The 10,251-nt window shown below is 31.6% G+C and overlaps 1 long non-coding RNA gene across 1 annotated transcript in view; it reads right to left on the minus strand.

Annotated features, from left to right (window-relative positions):
* The window catches only part of LOC149132908 (uncharacterized), a 197,122-nt gene extending 188,538 nt beyond the window's left edge, over positions 1 to 8,584 (minus strand). Inside the window, exon 1 of the long non-coding RNA XR_016244120.1 lies at positions 8,481 to 8,584. This is a non-coding gene — a long non-coding RNA (uncharacterized LOC149132908). The remainder of the gene's footprint in view (positions 1 to 8,480) is intronic.
* Between the last annotated feature and the right edge of the window lie 1,667 nt (positions 8,585 to 10,251).

Here is a 10,251-nt window from a genome sequence, read left to right on the forward strand (position 1 = left end):
GGCTTGCACTCCATTTTACTTTTGTATATTTAGGAATTCCATTCTAAATTTATTTTTTGGGTCCTCTGCACTTTTTATTTGCTTTGACCTCATCTAAAAGTCTCTATTTATTGCAATTACCTTCCTGTCTGTAATTTTATAGTTTCTTAATATACAAAACTAAAGGTTCTTTATATTTCTACAGATTTCCTTATTACATTAATCTATTCCCCTTCACTTCTCTAAACAAATGTTGTCAGGTTCCTATTTGTATCAAGCAGTGTCATTCCAATGTGCAGGGTATTCCTACCTTATCTCTAAATCTCTTGACTGATGTTTTCAGATCGCTGTAGCAATCTTTCTAATTTTCACGTCAGATCTCTCCAAATTGTATTAAAAGAAATGAATGTTGTTTATAACTTGGATGGCGTCTGAAAATATCCAAACGTCTGTTAAGTTGCGTCAAGAAAAAGGATAGGTTGTTTTTTTGAAAACATCCAGCTGCACGCAACATGTTATATATTTGGAGCGAAGGGAATTTACGGACAACATACCACTAATTACACTGATTAAATAAATGTATATAATAAAGAAACATGCAATAACTAAAAATATTTATATATTTACTGGTTGATAAATTAAACATTGAAGATCCGGACAGGATCTTTGCTATTTACAAAAGCAAAACCCGTTTGCTTGCGTGTGCTTGTGTATGTTCAAGGGGTAGGTGTAGGGGCAGGCAAAGAAAGTACACTGGTTGGGGACATGCTTCGGGTTGCGATTATTTTCTTATGGTCATTATATTTTCGCCAACACAGTTGCTAGTGATGACGAATTTATTGATATCGTTGGTGCTACAGCTGTTGCTATTTCAATAGATTCTGCTACAGTTCTAGGTCTTTTCGTCGTCGCTGCTGTTGTTACTATAGTTAGCCTTGGTCCAGATGCTGTTAATGTAGCTCGTTGTCAAACATGCTGCTTCTACTTCTGTAGTTGCACATACAGTGTTTGTTCTTGCAGCGATAGTGTCGTCAACCGTGGGTATCAGCTTTTCTATTTTCTATTACAGTTACTGGGACAGAAGGCTCTTAAGTGCTTTGTTGTTCCTTAGACGTACCATCTCGTCTGCAAAAGTACTCTTTGTTCATCACCGTTCGGCATGGAGATGAGGTCTGAGAAGCTTTCTAAGTACCCAGGATTCACATGGACATTAAACGTGTAGTTAAAACAGGTTCTCTCATCTCTTTCTGTTCACATTTGTAACCTTTCGCCGCTCTCCATAACGAAACGGGGTGATAATATCCACTAGAACTCCGATTTTCGGAGACCCCTAGTATTGTCATCTTCATTAATATTTGTATGAGAGAGCAAAATCCTCGCTACGGAGTATAAACACTGACTATTCGTAGGCCTTCTTCTTGGCTATTCGTAGGTCAATGGGCGTGCAACATCAACTAATATAACATATGTTGCGCACCCAAATTTGAGGCCTTGCGCTTCCAGCAGAAAAAAATTATTATTATTATTATTATTATTATTATTATTATTATTATTATTATTATTATTATTATTATTATTACTATTATTATTATTATTATTATACGATTGCGTTCTGAGTTCAAACTCTGTCATCGATGCGGACATTGAATTTCTTACATCGAGAGTCGATAATTTAATTACTAATTAATCACTGGGGTCGATATAATCGACTAGCTCACTTCGTTCCCGAAAAAAGTCAGGCCCTGTACCTATAATTGATTATGATTATTATTATTATTACTATTATTATTATTATTATTATTATTATTATTATTATTATTATTATTATTATTATTATTAATATTATTATTATTATCATCACAATCATCATCATCATCATCATTATTATTATTATTATTATTATTATTATTATTATTATTATTATTATTAGTTGAAATAATATCACCGTTACCGACACTATCACCCACTCCAACATCACCACCGCCAGTGCAGATCCTAACCCCCACAAACTCAACTATCATTATCACCGTCATCACCATCATTATCATCATCATTATCATCATCATCATCATGACCAGTATACTGATGGTCATGTCTAACACTGTCTGCCCGGCTCTCTTCAACCACTCACTGCTGACTTACCGCCGGTAGCAACAACAGACCATTTTAATTGGTCAGTCTCTCAGACAGCTCTTCAATGAAGAACAAAACTGATTACTGATTAAAATGGTTTTAACGATCTATTTCTCACTGATTGGAAGTAATTAATTCTTGCGTGTGCTTGTGCGTGTGTATATCTCTGTCAATGTGAATATCTTTCCATGAATATATACATGTGTAAGTATATATATGCATATATAAATATATATATATATATATATATATATACACACACATATGTATATATATATATATGTATATATGTGCGTAAAAATGTGTGTATATATATATATATATATATATATATATATATATATATATATATATATAATATATATATATATATAATTCATATCTATTTCTAAATACATAGTACATATATATATATATATATATATATATATATATATATATATATATATATATATATATATATATATATATATATATATATATATATATATATATATATATATATATATGCATATCTACATATCTACATATATATATATATATCCATCTGTATAGAAGCGCAAATTCAACAAAGTAGACATAGGTAGGCGGTGCACACTCGCAAATGAAGTTTTGACCTTTTGTTAAAGAATTATCTTCGATATTCCCGTATTTCCAGTTATATTAACAAAGATAATAGCAACACGCTGTCTTGGTTCTTTAGAAAAATGATGGAAGTACAGTGTGAAAATATCTTGGATAGAAATTAGGAATATAAGAGTCTTTCTCGGAATGTTCGTCTACATAGCTTAAATAAATAAATATATATAAACAATTTTGGAATACGTGTGTATTTACATATACATATTAACCGATATACATACATATTTACACAGATAAATGCACACAAGCATACATACACATATACAAATATATGTAGAAGTATTTTTGCATTTTTACATGTATATATTAATATGTAATATATATTTTACCGAAACGTTTTGAATATGCAAGTAAGGATCCTGTTCTATCATGCCGACCACAATATACTGTTGCTCACTGGTGAACCAGTTTTTCGGGGTAGCATCGAGCTGTACTGAATAATGTAAGATAAACATAAAATAACAATAATCGCTCAAACTTCATACTGGTAAAAGTGGATAAGCATTTTTCTGTAGCACATTCATTAATGTTATGTCACCTGAAGAAATGAATCCATGTAGATGATCTAACCGATACCCAGAGTTAGAAAGAACTACATTGTAATCATCCCGGGAATACAGACTGTGATTGTAAGAGACATGTGATTTGTAGAAACGCGTTTAGCGATCCATTAAATGTTTATAAATTCCATGTTTATAGATCTGTCCTTGAGTGATTTAGAAATAATAACGTTTCTATTTATTAGATCAGTAACTGTGTGTCCCTTTGAAAATTATATATTTTCGAACGGGAATTCAGCGGCGCCGTCTAGCTGAGCAGCTACTTTGTGTTGATAAAGTGCAATAACTAAGAAATCGGTCGACAGGTGTTGCTTTGTGCTGGATGGAGGTGCTGAGCTTTCCACTTCGAAAATACAAGGAAACAGGTATTGTGTCGTATAGCTATCTGGAAACGACGTTCCCTGGGGCTAAAGAACAGTAACATTCGACTCATCCCGGACAGCAACATTATTTTATCAAATTGTCTTTACTTTAAAGTACTGGTACTGAATATCTTTCTTTGAGAGATTTCAAAAATAATACTGTTTCTAAATATTAGATCATTGTATGTGTATCCTGTTGAAAATTTTATACTTTCGAACGGGAATTCAAAAGTACCTTCTAGCCGAGCAGCTACTTTATGCTGATAAAGGGCAAGAACCCAAGAATCGGTCTACAAATGTTGCTTTGTGCTGGATGGGAGTGCTAAGCTCTCCTGTTTGAAAATATAAGGACACAGATATTTTGTCGTATAGCGAGGTGGAAACGCCGTTTCCTGTGATTAAACAACAGCAACATTCGTCCCATCAATGACTGCCGCATTATGCTGGCAAATAGTCTTATATATATATATATATATATATATATATATATATATATATATATACGAATGTGTGTTCAAATACATACACACGCACATGCACACACATAAACGCACACACACATAAGCGCACACACACATATACATGCTTGTGGGCGGGTGTATTTATAAGTATATTTATACGTACTTGCAAAATCGTTTACAAAACAATAATAGATCGAAGTGCACATTTACTCACTGTCGTGCATGCGCAGCGCTGAGATTTAGAAATGTAATGCATCTGTATACAATAGGTTGATGCATATGGTCTCTTATGTAAATAATGTTCATCAGAATATATTTGCAAACAGAATATTAGCTGAAAGAACGCAAGATGTCTTGTGTTTGTTTTGTTAGTATATTAACTTATAACAAAATCTTTATTTCCATAAAACGTCGATGTTTTACAGTTCATATACGTGCGTATACATACAAGGATACAAACATTTATACACATCTATACATATATAAGTGTGTGGGAGTAAATGTAATAAATCCCATCGCGCAGCGTATACAAGGCTATGTTTTCTTAATACGTCAATAACAATTTTAAGACAGATGTAATTAGAATATGTGTACGTTTAGTCGTTTAATATTCTGCAAACAACGTAATATAGGAGGACGGTATGCAGATAATATATCTGTACGAAGAGATACACACACATAAATTCATGCACATGCGAATGTATGCACGCATGCAGGTTCGTATGTTTACATGCGTGTACACGTGTATGCATGGATGTATATACACATATATACATGTATGTATGTTTGTATGTATGAATGTATGTATATCTATCTATCTATCTATCTATCTATCTATCTATATATCAACCAATCTCTCTCCCCCTCTCTCTCTTTATTTCTCTCTCTCTCTTTCTCTCTCTCTCTCTCTCTCTTTCTCTCTCTCTCTTTCTCTCTCTCTCTCTCTCTCTCTCTCTCTATATATATATATATATATATATATATATAAATATATAATATCAAATTTTTTAAAATTTTATCTAGTTTCAACTCACGAGCTGTGGCCATGCTGGGGCACCGCCATTTATTACCTGTGATATATATATATATATATATATATATATATATCCCACTCTTGACAAGTAATATATATATATACATATAATCTTAACGGGTACCGAGATCGCTCTTATCGATTGCGTGTATGCCAATATAGAATTGTATCTCTCTATATATGTGTGTGCGTGTGTACACACACACACACACACAGACACACACACACACACACATATATTAAAAAGCCTTCAGAGAAATTACTCAGAGTGGAATGCATATGAATTCATAAACAGACAAATGCTGGTATATAGAATACCACAGAGTATGTATTAATGATTTATTAAAATTATCTCCGCCCAACGTGGATGCGTCACGTCAGGAACAAAGAATTTGTTAAAAAGTTGGCATGCCATTAATGAAAGGGTCAGGTTTTGTCTGGAGATACGAGGACAGTTGTCTACTCATTCTTCTCCCTTAATAAGACTCATTACCACAGCAATTGTCTTACCTTATCTCTAAGCAAGCAATGAATATAGATACAGATTGGTATATAGAATGAGTATAGAACACTTTTATAGCGTATGTAATTTGTTTAGATTGAACATAAACGATGTGCTAGCGCAGGTTAGGTCTGATTTTACTGAGAATGTCCAATAACTATAAAAAATTAGCAATAAACGAAGCGCAACCTAGTGCAAAGATAATATGAGTATAATTTTACCAAGAACAGGAACTGAATGTCTAGAATACTGAAGGCCCGCACGAAATTTTTTTTAGATAAAGTTGGGAATTATTTTCTTTACGTTTATGAATTTATTTCAGAAAACCTTAAAAAAAATTCTCTTATCGGTGGTCATTTGTAATTTTGACATATATTTCCCCAAATGAATTTATAATATATTTTCAATTCATTTTTAACTCCCGAATATTCCTAGAAATATGGCACTGTCTTTCCTTTGTGTAACTCCTCTCAAATTAGGGAATATTTTCGACTAGTGGTTCAAAATATTACATGCAACGATTTCATTTTAATATCCGTTGCAGGATTCTATGGAAACATCAAAGAATTGATTTTATTTTTCTGTTTCCAGTATATTTCGATAATCCGTATAATTATTATCGGAACGTTTAAGTTTTCGATAAGACTTAATTATGAAGGGCGAAACACTATAATGCGAAAGTACGTGAAATGCATGTGTTGTACTAAACTGACGATTACCGATGAACTACATAGCTATACCGAGATAGAAATGGAATAATTTGTTGTTAATATAGTAAACTTAAAAGAATATTCTTGGTAATAATACTGAACACTGCTATGTTAGAATCGATACATCTGTCTAATTTACGTAGTCAATTTAACGTTTGAGATACTAAGTGAACTTTCGTTACCTTAAAGAGTAATTTATTGAGTTGTTGTTATTAAATATTGGAATCTGTTGAGCTTATGGTAGCGAAATGTATTTGGCATACGTGTTTATGATGTTATATGCGTTGGTAAACATTCGTCTTTGAAAAATATGACTAAGGTTAATGTATCATAATCGGTGACTGTGCTTCTGTCAACATAAAAACATATTGTGTCATCTCGATTAATTTTCTCGTCATGTAAAATTCTTCATTAAAATATCTTTTGCAAAGTGATACGTACTTTCTTTTCCACAATTCGAAAATATTTGCTTCGAATGGTTCGAGATCGTAGACTCTAGAGGTTCATTTCTTTGTTCGTAATCCCAAATTGTTTTCTGGGTGAGATTTATTTTCTCTAACTGTATACATGCTATTTCAATTTTCTTCAAAACTTCAATCATCTAAAAATTGTGTAACCACCCATCGATAAAGTACTTTTTAGATCGAACGGAGCTATATTTGGTTGAAAAACGCAAAGAACACGCGTACATATTTAGCTGTTTATTTATCGTCACTTGTACACGATGAGCAATAGATAGTTTTAAACATATTAGTGTAAATAGGTGGAAGAAAAAGAATAATGTATAATGAATGTAGAGTGATAGACAAACCAAATCATGCACTCGATCGGTTACAACGACAAAATCTCAGTTGATCCGATCCACGGAACAGGCTGCTCGTGAAACTGGTTGAACACACCTCAGACACATGTAGCCTTAATGTACTTCTCAGAGATATTCAGTGTAACACAAAGTGGGACAAGGCTGGCCCTTTTCAAATACAGGAACTACTCATTTTTGCCAGCGGAGTGGAGTAACATGAAATAAAGTAACTTGCTCAAGGACACACTACGTCGCCAGGAATCGAACTCCCGACCTTATATTCGTGAGCCGTAAAACCTAACCACTAAGCCACACGCCTTCACGTAGAGCGATATATTTTATTTAGCCGTAAAAAGAAACTTTACAAAGAGTTACATCGGAGCATTAGGAAGAATAAAACATAGAGTATTGCATAATCGAAACATATAGCAAGACTTGATTATTATAGCAAAAGATAGCGTGTAATAACTGAATGTTTCGGGGAAAAATATACACTGGGGAAAATATAAACTGTTAGAGTAGTTAAATAAATTACACAAGCATAGAATTGTGTGTAAAATGATATGTATACCATAGCGATACTATAGTCTTATAAACATTGAGAGAGATCCTTGAACTCGTTGTTGTGTTCAGTTGATTGTCTCGCTTGAGCAACGTTTATTACGTAAATTTGAACAAAAAAAAACTAGGTGATACATATGAGCCAAAGTGACCTAATAATACATAAATATCTGTGTGTGTATTTGAAGTGTGTGTGTGTGCATGTGCTTATGCGCGCGCGCATGTGTTGCAGTCTCCGTTAAAAGAAAATTCCGCTAATAGGATATTGTCCAGCCGGAAACAAGGGGAAGAGATATTTGCTTACATTTCTATCAGAAGGATCGAACATGAAACTGTGAGATGGTGAAAACAACTCGTTAACTACAAAAGCTTTTGACATTAAATTGTAAGAAACAAAAGAGTAAAAAAGAAAAAAAGAAATAACAGAGGGAGTAAACTAAAATATGAAGTAAGAAATACACAAAATCACATACATATATATATATATATATATATATATATATATATATATATATATATATATATATATATATATATATATATATATATATATATATATATATATATATATATATATATATATATATATATATTCATACACAGCAACAAAGAGTGAGAGAGAGAAGGACAGAGATAGGGGTAGATAGAGTGAGAGAGAATGAAACAGATAGAAAGGGAGTTCAGAGTAAAGGGATAGAGGAACGCATTGATGAAATAGATAAAATTGTCACTGACCTGTAAGCGATATATTGATAAAGCAGTTGATATATTCCTGTGTTCTATGAAAAATATTAATGCTGCATACATTGTATTGCAGTACTTTCTCTATAATATTAAATAATTACGAAAGTGTACTTATGTCTGTTGTATTATATGCATTTATATACGCACGGAGAGAGAGAGAAGGGGGAGAAAAAAGGGGGTGAGAAAAGGGAGGAGAGAAATTAGGAGAGAGAATGATGGAGAGAGAGAGAAAGATATGTACGTGTATACATATATATATATATATATATATACATATTATTCTTGGCGAGTATATATATATATATATATATATATATATATATATATATATATATATATATATATACATATATATATATATATTTATATATATTTATATATATATATATATATATATTTATATATATATATATATATATATATATATATATATTTATATATACAGACACACACATATATATATATATACACACACATGCATATATATGTATATATATATATATATATATATATATATATATATATATATATATATATATATATATATATATATATATATATATGTATACATACGCTGATATCTCTACACTATATTCACATATATATGTATATGAGAATATATTTATGTACACTTGGCGGTGCCTGTGAGTGCATGTGTATACATACATGCATGTATGCACATATATATTATATATATATATATATATATATATATATATATATATATATATATATGCATGTATGCATTTAGAACTAAATTATTTTTGTTCATATTCATGTTCACTTTTATTTATATTTATCTCTTCTTATCATCAGAAATATGTAATAATTTCTCTGGAGAGCAGAGCAGACCGGAAAATACACGCGCTCACACAGACACACGCACTAACTGACAGCCACACACGCACACAAAACACACATGCACATGACTATATATATATATATATAAATACACACACACACACACACACACACACACATATATATATATATATATTCACTCATATATATACGTATGCCTTTACATAGACACACGCACTCTTACATACAAATATACATATGTATTCACCAATAAATATATACATTAATACATTAGCACGCACACACAGTTTCATATTGACTTAAGTTTGTGCAGGATCAATACTTCATGCAGCGGTTCGATATATAAAGTGAACTGCTTAAACTATTCCTTATCAAATATTATGTTAATCATTTTATCAGTAATATTGAAATAAACTGGATAGGGAATATTGATGCCTGACTTAAATCTGGGAACAGAATAGAACTTTCTATTCGAACAATAACAACAACAACAAATACGACGTTCCTTTTGTTGTTATCGATGGTGTTGATGATGATGATAATAAAAAGAATAGTAATGGCAATAAAAAACAACAACAACAACAGCAACAGTAATAATAATAATAATAATAATAATAATAATAATAATAATAATAATAATAATAATAATAATAATATTTCTCTCACTAAGGATTTACAGGAAGTTCAAGGACGGTACAGGACAATACAATACAGTACAATATGGGTTTATATAAACGTGTTAAAATATGAAAATAACAGAAACACATAATTTAAACGAGATATAATTTCCTAAAATTGGGTAAAATTCCCAACGCTGCACTTGGGAAACCCGCAACACTGTCGTAATTCTGACCACTGGTGCAACTGCCACTTCTCTATTGTCCCCACTCAAGTTACAGGCGAGTTCGCATTGCAGGCCCTCCCACTCGGATCATTCTTA

Source organism: Octopus bimaculoides, chromosome 13 (genome assembly GCF_046866305.1).
Source record: "Octopus bimaculoides isolate indiv1 chromosome 13, ASM4686630v1, whole genome shotgun sequence".
NCBI classification, from domain to species: Eukaryota; Metazoa; Mollusca; class Cephalopoda; order Octopoda; family Octopodidae; genus Octopus; species Octopus bimaculoides.